The sequence below is a fragment of the Akebia trifoliata genome, chromosome 2 (assembly GCF_017979445.1).
Source record: "Akebia trifoliata isolate Shusen 1 chromosome 2, ASM1797944v1, whole genome shotgun sequence".
Lineage (NCBI taxonomy): Eukaryota > Viridiplantae > Streptophyta > Magnoliopsida > Ranunculales > Lardizabalaceae > Akebia > Akebia trifoliata.
The window spans coordinates 15829616-15846392 of NC_141376.1; the positions used below are offsets into that span (position 1 = coordinate 15829616).

Sequence of the window (16777 nt, forward strand, 5' to 3'; positions counted from 1 at the left end):
CCGGGACTAGTTGGATTGAAATAGATGGGAAGGTTGAAGAGTTTGTAGCTTCGGATAAGTCTCACCCCATGTCAGGTGAGATTTGTGCACTTTTGATTGAATTGTATGGGCGCAGCTAAGGCTTGTAAATTATGTACCAAAACTTGGCCTGATCTGAGATAATTATATACCATGTGAGGACTGATTTGAGGATGATTAAACTTTCACTCCAAATGTAACTTCATTCTAATTTTCAAGTGGTTCAAGTTATGCCTAAGAGTCATTCAACTATCAATTTCTTTGTGGCGCATTACGATTCAAAGCTGTTCAAGCTATCGTTGGAAAAAAAAAAAAAAAACTACATTCACTTTCTCATCTTTTACAACAAAAATTCAGGTTTTTGTAAATGGGTTTCTGTCAAAGAGAGAGAATCTTAGCCTATTAATCTTCTTCTCAACATAGAATTAGAAAACTGAAACGAAATCTCAGGTTTCAGTAAATGGGTTCCTTGTAAAGAAAAGCAATATAGCAATTGCTCATAATAAGTTGAATCCTGGAAGTAGTAAACTTACTACTAGACCTCAAGTTGTTGCATATAAATTTTATTAATATACAGATAAAACTAGTAATAACACCTTTGATAAGAGATCTCGACATGCTGATCGCTTTCGAGTTGCGATCCTTCATTTAGACCATCGTACCCTACTCAAATTACATGAAGTCCCCCGATACCTTTGGACAAGACTGAGACATGAGATATCGCAATCTTAATGAGACTCATATCCTAAGACTCAGATATTGCAACTTTTGCTATCTGGTTATCTTTCGTCAAGTCTATTTATTCTGAATTTGTTACATCCAAGTTTTTAGACACATGTAGCAATAGACAAGGAAGGGAAGAGGCATAATGGTAACTTTTAAGACGATGTAAGTCAACCAAATAAATGCTTGAAAATGCAGCTATGAATACAAATTTATAGTGAAGATATTTGTTAATTAAATGCAACTATTAATGCATTTATTGCACAAACTTCAATACATATTATCAAATTGATGGTTTGTAAACAACTTGCTTGTGTTGGACACTAAAGTTGCTTCTGATAATATGAGTTCTTCTTCAATCATCTTTCATAACCCAGTAAGACATTAAGGTTCGAAAGATCTTTTAATCCACCTAAGCTCTTCAGCCACTTCGATCATCACCGGCCTGTCCTCTGCCTTCATTTCTCTACATCTCAGTGCAAGTTCAGTAAATGCTTGCAATTGTTGCTGAATTACTCCTTCCGAAATTGTACGTGCAACGATATCGCTAAGACGAAGTTTTTTTATCAAACATATAATATATTCAGGCACCATAAGACCATCACCCATACTAAGTAAATGACTGCTTGGAAATCCTGTTAAAAGCTCCAGTAGAAGCACGCCAAAGCTATAAACATCAGTCTTCTCTGTTACTTGACGTGTCATGCGGTATTCGGGGGCCATGTATCCATAAGTCCCTGCCAATTCTTCCGTTTGCACTTGTGTCTGACCTATGGGAATAGATAGCGAAAGACTAAAATCTGATAATTTGGCAACATAGTTTTGGTCCAAGAGAATATTAGAGGGATTTATGTCCCTATGCACGATGCATTTGGGATTGGCATTATGAAGATAAGTTATTGCATCCGCAATTTCGATAGCAATCCTCAACCTACTATGCCATGGTAATAGCTGGGAACTTGTCGAAGTGCCATCATTCTCATATATATGTTGGCTGAGAAGTCCATTAGAACAAAATTCATAAACTTGCATCGGAACTTGTCTCTCTAAACAACATCCCAAGAGCTTCAACACATTTTTGTGATTCATATGTGAAGTAATGGCTATTTCATTGAAACAAAAATCTTGATGACGTACGGTGAAGTTGGACATGACCTTAACAGCAATAATAAAGTCATCATCGAGAATTCCCTTGTAGACAGAATAGTATCCATCTTTATGCAGCATTCGGTCCCTGGCATAGTTGTCTGTTACCTTCTGAAGCTCTTTTTGAGAGAAGATCCTAAAGGTGTCATGTAAAGTGATTGGCTCATCTAATACTTGACCTCCATTCTCCACAGAGGATGTATCTTTTATTCGTATCCTGAAGCAACCCCACATTGTACTTCTACTACTGTGTGAAAGACAAAAAGCTTTTATTATTTATGGATGAATGAAGGGATTACAAGAAAAATATATGATATTTTCTTTTGTTGTGAAAAATGTAAAACCCAAGATACTTACATGTCTTTTCAAAACTAATCATGGTGGCTAAATATAGATATATATTTTTATTCTTTTTAGTAGCCCAAGGTGTATCCTCACCTTAGGTGAGACTAGTCTACCTGGGGCCACATGCACCATCCCACCCTATCACGTGTTACAACGTAAGTATACTTTACATGGAGGGGCATATAGAGATTCAAAGTCACGGCCTGGGGAGCAAACCCAGTCATGCCTTACCATCTCAGCTAACCCTAGGGGGGTATGGTGGCTAAATATTCAAAAGCATGCAACAAAGACATTGAAGATGTCTAGGCTATAAAACCTAGATGTTCCTAACATACCCTTGACCATGGTCTTATAAAATAGGTTAATATTAAATGACCTAAGTACCCTCATCTTCAATATACATTAAATTGGAAAAAAAAAAAAAAAAACCCTGAGATATTTCTCTCTTGCAGAATCAGTCTTTATCTTCAATATCTAGGGTTAAAAATGATTATATCTCTACGTGAAAAAAAGGGGGAAATTTGACGCCCGGTCCGTCAAATTTAGTCTTTCTTTCCTGTAGTGTTTGAACGAATCACATTGAATTTACCCCTTTTTTCATGTAGTCTATCCTTTGTCTTCAACATTCAAACCTCACAAAATTCACAATGGCAATGGAATATTTTGAATCCCCAGATATTGAAGATGTAGGCCAAAAACTCTAGAGGGTTGACATGTTTAGGTATTTTTTTCAACATGGTAGTGCTCTTGTGCTTTGGAAAAAGTGCTACATAGCGCCTAATTAAAGACGAGGTTTGATAGGTTAAAATTAATTTCCTCTAGAAGTTAAAGGTTTGAAGATGATAGATTTTGACTAGAGGTTGAATATGAGGGAATTTAGATCATTTTAAGTAAGTCTTCTAGTTCAAACAAAAGTAATGGGTATGTCATCAGCTTGAAAGCGGATTATATCGATCCCAACGCATAAATCAACGTTGTACTCGAAAAAAGCCACTCGATATTCACTCCCTAATGTTGGTGTGTGAACGGAGCCATAGATCTTTTCCTGTGTCAGTGAGTGAATTTTGGGTGGCTTTTTTCAATAAAATCTGGCCAAGTCATTGTATTTTGTTAACATAGGCGTATCACAAATATAAAACAGAATATAGGGGGGTTTGTTCCCCCCTCCGCCCTGATTCCAACAACACCACCGTCTTACGATATGCTATGGTACTCAACACACTACATGAAAAAAGGGTTAATAAATTCAACGCCAAAGTCTCTCGAATTTGGATAAATCAAAGTAAATTTGACTGTTGTTGGTATCTAATCTAACCCTTTTTTCACGTAATGAGAAGTCGAGAAGAAGGAAAAAAAAAATGAAAAAAGAAAAGAAAAGTGGATAGCCCTTGGTCTTATAGTGTTGTTACCTGTGGGTGAATATTTCCAAGAGAAGATTACTTGTGACAATTGAACCCCGATCAGCAATGGAAAATGTTGAATTGAAATTGGCAAAAACAAGGAGCCGGCCGTTAAATAATTAAAAAAACTCTTTCTTCACCTACTAAGGAAAGTTCTGGGACGACCCATCCATCATCCATGACGCGTTCATGTAGACTACAAAAGAGTCCTGCTAAACTGTCTTAAGAAAAGAGACTCAACAGATGTGGAATGTGCACAGAACAACAGTTTTTCCTCGAGATACTCAAAGAAAATTCTATGATTCTCACATTCCACGTTAGTTGAGTGTCTTTGTTTTAGTCAATTTATGCGCACAAACCCAGGTGACATGGAGGTGTGTCCTTGGAACAATAGATGCTTTCCACTCATATCTCGAGGAAAAGCATCTATGATTCCTTGCACACCTCCACATGTCAGTTCAGTGTCTAATGCAGTGTCCTTAACATAGGGCTGGCAATGAATTGGTTTGGTGTCAGAACACTACCACTCCAATAGTGATCCAAAAAAATTTATACATGTACCCAACCTGATCTGATTCGTTTCTTTTCATCCTTAATATGAAACCAATCCGATCCGAATACATACCTTATTTTCAATTTATCAATATTCAAAATATTTAAAAAATAAAAAATTATATAATTTCTTTTTTTAAAACCACTTTTCAACTGCAGTTGTAAAGGGAAACCAAAAAGACTAAAATGTGTTATCGATATGTATTTATATGAAATAAAAAATAAAAAACTACTAGAATATGTTGGGATTAGATTTTTTTTCAGAATGGATTGGAGTATATCCGAATCTGTTCCGAAATTATATTAGATCTAAAGATTTCAATTTGACCCAAAAAGTCGATTTTTTCAAAAATTTTCAAATCGAATCAATTTATACATCAGATATATTGCAGATCATTGCTAGTCCTACTTGTACAATCACTTCAATATTTTATTAAGAAAAAAAAATGGAAAAAAGGTTGTATTTCACGATTGAATGTTAATTTTAATTTGGGAGTTCAGACCTTCTCATTTCCATGGCACAAAACTTCTTGACTATTAAACATTTGCAATATTCCTATGCCTTCAAATTAGTGACAGACCCCTTTATATGTGTCATAAAAGATAAATTACTAGGAAATGACTTCCAAACATTGATTTTTTTTTTCCTTCAAAACAAAACATATTCATGAAGATGATGAGGGCATGTAGATATGTGATTTTTGAATCCGAAGATCACTATTACATGAATTTAGAGTTGTCACCATTTTATTTTTATAAAAGGGGTGTGAATGGGCACCCGAAAGATATTTTTTTGGAAATGTGTATTTTTGTAGCGACTCTTGTACGAATTCGTAATGTTGGTCTACTTAAGATTTGGGTAAGGGTTCGGTTAGAGAGAGAGAGAGGAAGATGTTAGGCAACCATCTCTTTCCACCAAAAGGGGGTAACATTTAAAAATTACCATGCTAGTGAATGTATAATTTTACTTTTAAAAGAGACTTAAACCCTTACACTTTGGATCGAATCGAGGTCCGATATATTGAAGGTAGAGGAGGGTTAGAATTACATCCTATGACTATTCTAAATCGAAAATTAAATGAGAGAAGTGTGAAGAATAGAAGAGGGAAGATGGAGGGGAAGAGAAGAAGGATTTTCACATCACTTTGTCCTTACTCTACCTTGTCTTTAGAGTCTTATTTTTTCTTGAATTTTCTTCATCTTCATCTTATAATATGCCTTCTTGTTCTTGTATTTGAATTTGAAGATGCTAGTGAATGTATTTTAATATAGGAATTGTGAGTTGTTAGTTGAGGGAGTTTTTTAGAAGGATTGATAAGGGTGAGAGAGATTTAGAGTTGAAAAACTTGAGAGAAGAGATTCAAGCATTGGGAGGTTTTATAGGATTTTGAGGTGACTTTTAAGGGTAGAATGGGATGAAAGTGTGAAATGAGGCTTGAGACTTATGGTTAGGTTTAAGAGATTTGAGATTAGATGAGGGATATATATGAAAAATGGTGTAAATAGATTATTTTTTACCCAAGCGGATTGGATTCTTCAACTCATATGGGTTGAGTATTAGGTGGGGTTAAGGGGTGTGGGTGTTGGTTAGAAAATGATTATGCAAGGGAGGTGGTTGTTGATATTTTGGGAGGATGAATGTAATACCCCGAATTTTCAACTCGTATCTCGAAGAAACCAAATGGTGACATTTAGAGAAAAATTCTGAAATAGGGACTTAAAGTAAAATACTCGAATCATGTTATGGTCATTTTTAATAAAAATTAACTTCTTCATTGGATTCAAGAAGGTCAAAATAAATACTTTAGCCTATAAGCAAGTTCGAATTAGAGTTCGAGTGAAAAAGTTCTAAAATCCTCGAATTGAGTGTTGAGTGGGACCCAAAATAGTAAAATTTCGTTAAAACGAGAATCAAGAAAATTCGATGCCACCATTAGGTCCGCAACGAAAAAAATATTCAAAATGGAATACTCATTCGTCATTTTTCGAGTCCGAATAGTCAAGTTACCGTCAAAACTAGAAACAATGGAAAGAAAATTACAAATATACCCTCAGCCCTTCTATTTAAAAGAAAGTTGATTTCTTTTATTTATTTCTCTTCGTTTCCAAAGAACAAAACGACAACTAACTCCCAACCTAAGGGTTTCAGTTCATTTCCTTTAAGATCTGTTGAGAATGAGTCCGAGTTGATCTTTGGAGAAGAAAATAAAGTTGTCGACATCGATGAGCGCCACGTTCTCACCCCATTTAACTTTCATTTCCTTTTTTTTTTCTTGAGTTTTCACCAAAAATCAACAAATGGGTTTTGATTCTACCTACTTGGAATTCCATCCAATGTGGAAAAGAGTTGTCCATTGTCGTTGAAGGAGGAATGACACCTCCATCGAGGGTTTCGCAATCATCTCGATTCATTTAACACCCAAACTCAACAAATTTCGACGTTTTGGACTACCGATCATTGATTTTCAAGTTAGCTCATCGTGTCCAACAACCACAACTGGTAAGGGACTTTCGATTCTTAATAGTAACTATAGATTTCGAAATATGCATTTAAGAATTTTTTATCAAACATGTGTGGTATTTATAAATCGTAGAAATCTTGTGTTTGATTTTAAATTCATGTTAGAATTAAAGATTTGATGTGTTTTTATCAAATTTTAACAACAAATTCGTGGGTGGGTCAAAGGGTTAGAAGAACGAAAGAGAAACCCAAAAAAATGATCGAAAAACTAAAATTTCGTGAAATTGTTTAGTGCTGTTGGCGAGAGCTAGCAGTGCCACCGACACTTGCCGCATGCCATTTTGTTGGTGGAACCGACAAAATCAAGCTTCTGCCTATGACAACCACCGGCATAAATTTTTTAGCAAAACTGCTTCTGGCTTTTGAGCTGTCCTTCGTATGATTTATACATATTTTCTCACATTTCATTGCATTAAAAACATTTACATAAATGTCCATTTACTTTAAGTTCTTTAATGAAATTAACCTTTTACCCCCCATTTCGGAATAATGGGAATGGTTTCAAGATCCAAATCTCAAAGGATCAAAATCTGAATTTTGGTTTCAAGAACAAAACATAAATGTCAATGTTTTCGACAAAATTTCAAAAGTTAATATATTTCGCTTTACTTTAAATTAAACTATAAAAATTATATGGTATCGAATCTTGTGCCCAAGGTTTTCATTTCTAAAAACCTATTTTTAATTTTAAGAATTTAAAAAAATTGAATTTCTGACACTTAGCCAAATTTTCACCAACTTTTCTAATTTTGACAATTTGACTTTGAATACTTATTGAGACCCCATTTTAACAAAAAATTGATAGTTTTTCAATTGCATGATCAAAGTGAATTTGAAAGCTTGAAAAAGAAAGGTTTGGTTTGAAAAGGTAAATAGTGAAAATGTTGAAAAAGTGGGTAAGGGATGAAATAGTAAAATGTCAGAATCATACCCGAGGGGTGATGCTTACATTTTACATTGTATGTTGTGTGTAGATTGGTGAAAGAATATCTAGGGATAGTAATTAGTAACTTGTAAACCATTTTTAATGTTGCTAGAAGTTTCAGAATGAGATGATTTTTTGTGAGGATGATCTCGTCATCAAAGAGATAATCCTCACAAAACTTTAGTCCAATCCAAAACTTCTAACCCATATAGGACAAAATGTTGGCTGCCCTCCCCTTGATATTTTTAGCGTGAGTTCGTTAGAATTTTATCAACAAGTTCATTGATTATAGAAGTGACAAACTCGCTAGAAAGCATGTTTTGGGAGTTAAAATGAATAGTGTACAGGAACCATAATTTTTTGATATTCAGCGCACGAAACAGTTATTTACCATTTTTTTAATATTCTAATTGGGGTTTTAATAAGTAAAAGTTACGGTGTCAATAGCAGCTCTCAAAATTTATTATTTTTTATCGAAAATACAATTATCCAGATGACTCAACCAATATTAGATTCAAATCCCATTTGATTCTTTGGAAATTTATCAAGAGATTTATTTATAAAAAAGTGATCAACTTTTGATGAATTTACAATTCCGGCTCACTAATCATTTTAATTACCAAAATGTGAATGATAACGAATTTAGAGGTTTTTAAAGTGACTATTTCATACTAAACCCGAGAAATAGTCACTTTTTTTTATAAATTTTCTCTTAACGAATACGTGATTGTTCATGTTTTGGTAATTAAAATGAGTAGTGAGCTGAAATAGTAAATAACTCATTTTCAACTCAGGAAATAGTAATTCACCCGATCATCAAGGAGTCATGCTTGAGTAACATTGAAATTGACATCGTTTGGGACATTGGTGTGCATAGAACCATGGATGTTTCTCTCTTGTATCTCGATGTAAAGCATCTATGATGCTATAGACACATCCATGTCAGCAATGTCTGAAACGATGTCAATTTCAATGTTACTTCAGCATTTTCCATCATCAAACGAGCATCCTGTATGATGGTAGGGATTTTTATCTTGGGAAAATTATAAAAAAAAAACCTAATAAAATAATAATTTCACAAAAAGAATCGAATTTATTAGAAATTACTAAAACGATAATAAACCGGCCATTGAATGGCTGGTTGTTTTCTCTCTCCTCTTTCTCTCTCTCTTGATTATTAAATTTTTTTTTTTAAGTCATTGAATGGCCAGTTATTTTTTCTCTTCTCTTTCTCTCTCTCTCTCTCTCCACTTTCTCTCTCTTGATTATTTAAAAAAAAAGGTCATTAAATAGTTAGTTTTTTCTCTCTCCACTTTCTCTCTCTTGATTTTTTTTTTAAAAAAAAAAATCAAAATTTTGAAAAGAAATGGCCATCGAATTTTCATCGTTAAATCCTTAGGCCAATGATTAGAAGTCAACTAAATTACCTCTTTCATCCATTCCATTTTGTCGGAACGGGGATGTCACTGAATTGGATCAATGTCGATTTGATCCAATCTGATTTGGAACCGATCTATAAAGAATCTGATCCTTGCTAAAAAAAAACAAGTTTTTTTTTAATCAAATCATAAAATTATGACCCAAATGCGATCCAATAATAATTCAATTGGATATTATTGGATTAGTTATCTTTTTATATGAAATATAAATGAAGGTAAAATGTTTAGTGGTTTTAATAAAAAAAAAAAATGGTTAAATGACCTAAGATGTTCATTAGTTTTATTACTATCCATTATTTAATATCCATGGATTCACTCAAGTCGACTCAAAACTCATAGATTCACTTAGGTGAGCCAAACAAATATTTATTAGTTTTAATAATATCCATTATTTAAAATTAATTTGTAGTATTTAAAAGGGTATTTTTGGAATATCTTGATAAATTTGATATATTAGGTTTGCGGTTGCATTTTTCTTGATGATTTAACAGTGAAATTTTGATTTTTGATAAAATCAAAATTTCACGGTTAAATATTCAAGAAAAAGAAGGGGTAAACCTGATGTTACATTTTGCAAGGGGGTAAACCTAATATCATCAATTTAGAAGGGATATTTCTAAAATACCCTATTTAAAATAAAAAGAGAGAAAGTGGAGAGAGAGAGAATGAGGAGAAAAAAATTCGGTTATGCAATGACCTTTTTTAAAAAAAATTCGATTATTTTTTTAAATATCAAAAGAAAGAAAGTGGAAAGAGAGAAAAAACCGGCTATTCAATGATCTTTTTAAAAAAAAATTGATTTTTTTAAATAATCAAGAGAGAAAGAAGAGAGAGAAAACAATTGGCCATTCAATGATCTTTTTTTTTTTAATTTGATTTTTTTTAAATAATCAAGAGAGAGAAAGTGGAGAGAGAGAAAACAACCGACCATTTAATGGCCAGTTTATTATCGTTTTGATAATTTTCAATAAATTTAATTTTTTTTGTGAAATAATTATTTTATTATATATATATATATATATATATATATATATATATATATATATATATATATATATATATATATATATATATATATATTTATGATTTTCTATTTTATTTTTCTTAATTAATTTCTTTTTACATATGCACTCCAAGTACAATATCAAAGGTTTAAGACACAAGTTTTCCTCCTTAAATTTTCACCTGAAACCCTACCAATCCACAAAGGCCCACCAACCCATTGTTTCAAAGTTGCAGAAATGCTCAGATTTGAAAGAGCTGGCATCTATTTATGCCACAATGATCAAAAGCAAGGCTCACCAAGATTGCTTCTTTATAAACCAATTGATTGGTGCTTGTTCTACCTTTCGTCGAATGGATTTCGCTACTCTAGCTTTTACCCAATTGGAAGATCCCAATGCTTTTGTACACAATGCAGTAATCAGAGGCTTTACTCAATGTTCTTCCCCAATTCAAGCAATCGAATTTTACTTGAAAATGTTGAAAGATAGAATTTCACCAACAAGTTTTACATTTTCTACTTTGATCAAAGCATGTACACGAGTAACTGCAATGAATTTTGGCGAATCTGTTCATAGTCAAATTTGGAAGAATGGGTTTGAAGCTCATGTCTTTGTTCAACTGCTTTAATTGATTTTTGCTCGAATTTTGATGAAATTTGCGAATCTCAAAAATTGGTTGATGAAATGCCTGAAAGAGAGATGTTTGCATGGAGTACGATGTTATTGTGTTATGCCCGTGTTGGAGATTTGAGCTCTGCAAGCCGATTGTTTGAAGAGATGCCAGAAAAGAACATTGTGTCTTGGAATGCTTTGATTGCTGGTTATGCAAGGTTGGGTCATGTTTACTCTGCGTCGGCCCTGTTTAATTGAATGCCTTCAAAGGATTTGATCACTTGGACCACCATGATAACGTGTTATTCTCAAAACAGAAAATTTAAGGAAGCCTTAGGAGTCTTCGAAGAGATGAAGACCGAAGGGGTCAGTCCCGATGAAGTGACCATGTCCACTGTTATTTCAACATGTGCCCATACATAGGAGCTCTTGAATTAGGAAGAGAGATATGTCAATATTTAATGTGGAACAGATTCAATCTCGATGTCTATATTGGCTCATCGTTGATTGATATGTATGCAAAGTGTAGGAGCATAGAGAGATCTCTTGTGGTCTTCTTCAAGTTACGGGAAAATAATTTGTTTTGTTGGAATTCAATCATTGAAGGGCTTGCGGTCCATGGGTATGGAGAAGAAGCATTGGAAATGTTTAGGAGAATGAAAAGAGAGAAGATTAAGCCAAATGGGGTTTACCTTTATTAGTGTCCTTAGTGCTTGTACTCATGCGGGACTAATCGAAGAAGCTCATAAGAGGTTTCTCAGCATGAGCCATGACTATTTTATTTCTCCTGGAATAGAGCACTATGGATGCATGGTCGATCTTCTTTGCCGAGCTGGTTTGCTCTAAGATGCACTAAATTTAATAACAACCATGACAATGGAACCAAATTCTGTTATATGGGGAGCTATGTTGGGTGGTTGTAAGCTTCGTGGAAACTTGGAGATTGCTCAAGTTGTTGTGGAGAAGTTGATGGATTTGGAGCCAAATAATAGTGGATATTATAGTCTTCTAGTTAACATGTATGCTGAAGCGAATTGTTGGAGTGAGGTCGCAAAGGTTAGGGCTACCATGAAGGGATGAGGGGTGCAGAAGAAGTGTCCCGGGACTAGTTGGATTGAAATAGATGGGAAGGTTGAAGAGTATGTAGCTTCAGATAAGTCTCCCCATGTCAAGTGAGAGTTGTGCACTTTTGATTGAATTGTATGAGCAACTAAGGCTTGTAAACTATGTACCAAAACCTGGGCTGATCTGAGATTATTATATACCATGTGAGGACTGATTTGAGGATGATTTGTAGGTTTTATGTTAAACTTTCACTCCAAATGTAACTTCATTCTAATTTTTCATGTGGTTCCAGTTATTCCTAAGAATCGTTCAACTTGCAACTTCTTTGTGGCATTACGATTCAAAGTTGTTCAAACTATCATTGCAAAAACAAAAACAAAAAAAAAACAAACTACATTCATCTTCTCATCTTTTGAGATCATTTTCAACAAAAATTCAGGTTTTTGCAAATGGGTTTTTGTCAAAGAGAGAATCTTAGCCCATTTATCTTCTTCTCAACATAGAATTGGAAAACTAAAACCAAATCTCAGGTTTCAATAAATGGGTTCCTTGTAAACAAAAGCAATGTAGTAATTGCTCATAATAAGTTGAATCCTGAAAGTAGTAAACTTGCTACTAGGCCTCAAGTTGATGCATATAAATTTTATTAATATACAGATAAAACAAGTAAGAAAACCTTTGATAAGAGATCTCGACATGCTAATCGCTTTCTAGTTGCGATCCTTTTTCACCGTAACATTTAGACCATCATACCCTACTCAAATTACATGAAGTCCCCCGATACCTTTGGACAAGACCGAGACATGAGATATCGCAATCTTAATGAGACTCATATCCTTGCTAGCTGGTTATCTTTGGTCAAACCTATTTATTCTGAATTTGTTACATCCAACTTTTTAGAACATGTAGCAATAGACAAGGTAGGGAAGAGGCATAATGGTAACTTTTTAGACGATGTAAGTCAACAACAAAAAATGCTTGATATGCCGCTATGAATACAAATTTATGTGAAGATATTTGTTAATTAAATGCAACTATTAATGCAATTATTGCACAAACTTCAATACATATTATCAAATTGATGGTTTGTAAACAACTTGCTTGTATTGGACACTAAAATTGCTTCTGATAATATGGGTTCTTCAATCATCTTTCATAAGGCAGTAAGACATTAAGGTTCGAAAGACCTTTTTAATCCACCTAAGCTCTTGAGCCACTTCGATCATCACCGGTCTGTCCTGTACATTCATTTGTCTACATCTCAGTGCAAGTTTAGCAAATGCTAGCAATTGTTGCTCAATTACTCCTTCTGAAATTGTACGTGCAACGATATTGGTAAGACGATCGTTTTCTATCAAAGATATAATATAATCAGGCTCCATAAGACCATCAGCTGAACTTCTGAAATGATCGCAGGACAATCCTGTTAAAAGCTCCAGTAGAAGCACCCCAAAGCTATAAACATTGTTCTTCTCTATTACTTGACCTGCCATGACGTATTCAGGGGGCACGTATCCACGAGTCCCTGCCAATACTTTCATTTGCACTTGCGTCTGACCTATGGGAATGGATATCGAAAAACAAAAATCTGATAATTTGGCAACATAGTTTTGGTCGAAGAGAATATTACAGGCTTTATGTTCGTATGAATGGTGCATTTGGAATGGCATTATGAAGATAAGTTATTGCATCTGCAATTTCGATAGCAATCCTTAACCTACTCTGCCATGGTAATAGCTGGGAACTTGTCGAAGTGCCATCATTCTCATATATATGTTGGCTGAGAAGTCCATTAGAACAAAATTCATAAACTTGCACCGGAACTTGTCTCTCTAAACAACATCCCAAGAGCTTCAACACATTTTTGTGATTCATATGTGAAGTAATGGCTATTTCATTTAAACAGCAATCTTGATGAAGTACTGGGCAGTTGGACATGACCTTAACAGCAATAATAAAGTCATCATCGAGAATTCCCTTGTAGACAGAATAGTATCCATCCATGTGCAGCATTCGGTCCCTGGCATAGTTGTCTGTTACCTTCTGAAGCTCTTTTTGAGAGAAGGTCCTAAAGGTGTCACACAAAGTGATTGGCTCATCAAATACTTGATCTTCATTCTCCACAGAGGATGTATCTTTTATTAGTATCCTGAAGCAACCCCACATTGTACTTCTACTAATGTGTGAAAGACAAAAAGCTATTATTATTTATTGATTAATGAAGGGATTACAAGAAAAATATATGATGTTTTCTTTTGTTGTGAAAAATGTAAAACCCAAGATACTAACATGTCTTTTCAAAACTAATCATGGTGGCTAAATATTTTTTTTTAGTAGCCCTGAGAGTATCCACACCGTAGGTGAGACTAGTCTACCTGGGGCCACAAGCACCATCCCACCCTGTCATGTGTTATAGCATAAGTAGTTACTTTACATGGAAGGGCATATAGATACTCTGTAAGTCACGATCTGGGGAGCAAACCCAGTCATGCCTTACCATCTCAACTAACCCCTAGTGGGTATGGTGGCTAAATATTCAAAAGCATGCAACATAGACATTGAAGATGTCTAAGCTATAAGCCCTAGATGTTCCTAACAAACCCTTGACCATGGTCCTATCAAATAGATTAATATTAAATGACCTAAGTACCCTCATCTTCAAACTACATTAAATTGAAAAAAAAAACCTTAGATATTTCTCTCTTGCAGAACCAGTCTTTATCTTCAATATCTAGGGTTAAAAATGATTATATCTCGACGTGAAAGAAAGGAGGAAATTTAACGCCACGGTCCGTCGAATTTAACCATTCTTTCCCATAGTGTTTAAACGAATCACATCGAATTTACCCCTTTTTTCACGTAGTGTATCGTTTGTCTTCAACATTCAAACCTCACAAAATTCACAATGGCAATGGATTGTTTTGAATCCCCAGATATTGAAGATCAAGGCCAAAAATGCTAGAACATGGTGGTGCTCTTATGGTGCTACATAGTGCCTAATTAAAGACGAGGTCTGATAGGTTTAAATTAATTTCCTCAAGAAGTTGAAGGTTTGAAGATGATAGATTTTGACTAGAGGTTGAATATGAGGGCATTTAGATCATTTTAAGTAGGTCTTCTAGTGCAAATTAAGGCAATGGGTATGTCATCAGCTTGAAAGCGGAGTATATCGATCCAACTCATAAATCAGCGGGGTATTCAATTTGATTCTGGGATTCAAGTTGACTTATCCAATATATTTTATTTTGAAAGACTAATGATAAACTGACTTGAAAAAGCCACTCAATATTCATTCTCTAATGTTGATGTGTGCACGGAGTCATAGATCTTTTCATTGTGTATCGAATAAAAAGATCTATGATTTTGTGCACATGCCATGTCAGTGAGTGAATTTTAGGTGGCTTTTTTCGAATTGGGTTATTGTGACACTTTATGAAAATGTGAGTCAATAAAATCTGGCCGAGTCATTGTATTTTGTAAACGCAGGCATACCACAAATATAAAACAGAATATAGGGGTTTGCTCCCCCCTCCGCCCTGCTTCCAACATCACCGTCTTATGGTATGCTATGGTACTCAAGACACTACACGAAAAAAGGGTAAATAAATTTGACCCCAAGGTCTATCGAATTTGGTTAAATCAAAGTAAATTCAACAGATGTTGGAAACTAATTTAACCCTTTTTTCACGTAATTAGAAGTCAAGGAGAAGGGAAAAAAAATTTAAAAAAGAAAAGAAAAGTGGATAGCCCTTGGTCTTATAGTGTTGTTACCTGTGGGTGAATATCTGCCACCTCTCTCCTTTTCTTTCCCCCCCCCCCCCCCCCTCTCTCTCTCTCCATGCAGCAAAAAAACAAGCTTTTAAGAGTTTGGAAGATATTTCCAAGAGAAGATTACTTGTGACAATTGAACCCCGATCAGCAATGGAAAATATTGAATTGAAATTGGAAAAAACAAGGGGCCGGCCGTTAAATAATTAAAAAACTCTTTCTTCACCAAGTAATGAAAGTTTTGTGACGACCAATCCATCATCCATGACACATTCATGTAGACTACAAAAGAGTCGTGCTAAACTAACTAAAAAAGACACTCAACTGATGTGGAATGTGCACAAAACAACAGTTTTTCCTCGAGATACTGAGAAAATTCTATGATTCTCACATTCCACATTAGTTGAGTGTCTTTGTTTTAGTCAATTTATGCGCACAAACCCAGGTGATATGGAGGAGTGTCCTTGGAACAATAGATGCTTTCCACTCATATGTCAAGGAAAAGCATCTACGATTCCTTGCACATCTCCACACATCAGTTCAGTGTCTAATGCAGTGTCCTGGACATAGGGTTGGCAACGAATTGGTTCGGTATTGGAACACTACCACTCTTATACTGATCCAAAAAAATTTATACATGTACCCAACCTGACCTGATTGGACTAATGAATATGTGAATCGAATCTGATCCGTTTCATTTCATCTTAATATGAAACCGATCCAATACGACACATGCCTTATTTTCAAATTATCAATATTCTAAAAATATAAAATCATATAATTTTTTTTTTAAAACCACTTTTCAACTACAGTTGTAAGGGAATCAAAAAGACTAAAATGTGTTATCGATATGTATTTATATGAAATTAAAAATAAAAAATAAAAAACTACTAAAATATGTTGGGATCAGGTTTTTTTCAAAATGGATTGGAGTATATCCGAATCCAATCTGAAATTGTATCAGATCTAAAGATTTCAATCTAAGTCTAACCCGAAAAGCCGATTTTTCAAATTTTTTTCGGATCGGATCGGTTCGGACATCAGGTATATCTCAGATCATTGCTTGTCTTACCTGCACAATCACTTCAATATTTTATTAAGAAAAAACTATGGAAAAAGGTTGTATTTCACAATTGGATGTTAATTTTAATTTGGGAGTTTAGACCTTCTCCTTTCCATGGCATATAACTTCTTGACTACTAAACATCTGCGATATTCCTATGCTTTCAAATTAGTGACAAACCCCTTTCCATTGTTCA

At 34.4% G+C, this 16777-nt stretch overlaps 3 pseudogenes across 3 annotated transcripts; 1 reads left to right on the plus strand and 2 right to left on the minus strand.

Moving 5' to 3' along the window:
• Positions 1-692: 692 nt before the first annotated feature.
• On the minus strand, positions 693-3828 carry LOC147409777 (wall-associated receptor kinase 17 pseudogene; annotated as a pseudogene). 3 transcript variants are annotated; one of them, XR_015175387.1, is made up of 2 exons: positions 2822-3621; positions 693-2134 (listed from the first exon to the last, which is right to left on the minus strand). The product of XR_015175387.1 is annotated as a wall-associated receptor kinase 17 pseudogene, transcript variant X3 (transcript). The 3 variants fall into 3 exon arrangements; XR_015175386.1 differs by lacking the exon at positions 2822-3621 and adding an exon at positions 3642-3828 and having other exon boundaries at positions 695-2131; XR_015175385.1 differs by lacking the exon at positions 2822-3621 and adding an exon at positions 3642-3828 and having other exon boundaries at positions 696-2134.
• A 6380-nt stretch (positions 3829-10208) lies between these two features.
• LOC147409778 (pentatricopeptide repeat-containing protein At1g06143-like) lies at positions 10209-12024 on the plus strand (annotated as a pseudogene).
• Positions 12025-12691: 667 nt separating this feature from the next.
• On the minus strand, positions 12692-15513 carry LOC147409779 (wall-associated receptor kinase 17-like; annotated as a pseudogene).
• Positions 15514-16777: the final 1264 nt, after the last annotated feature.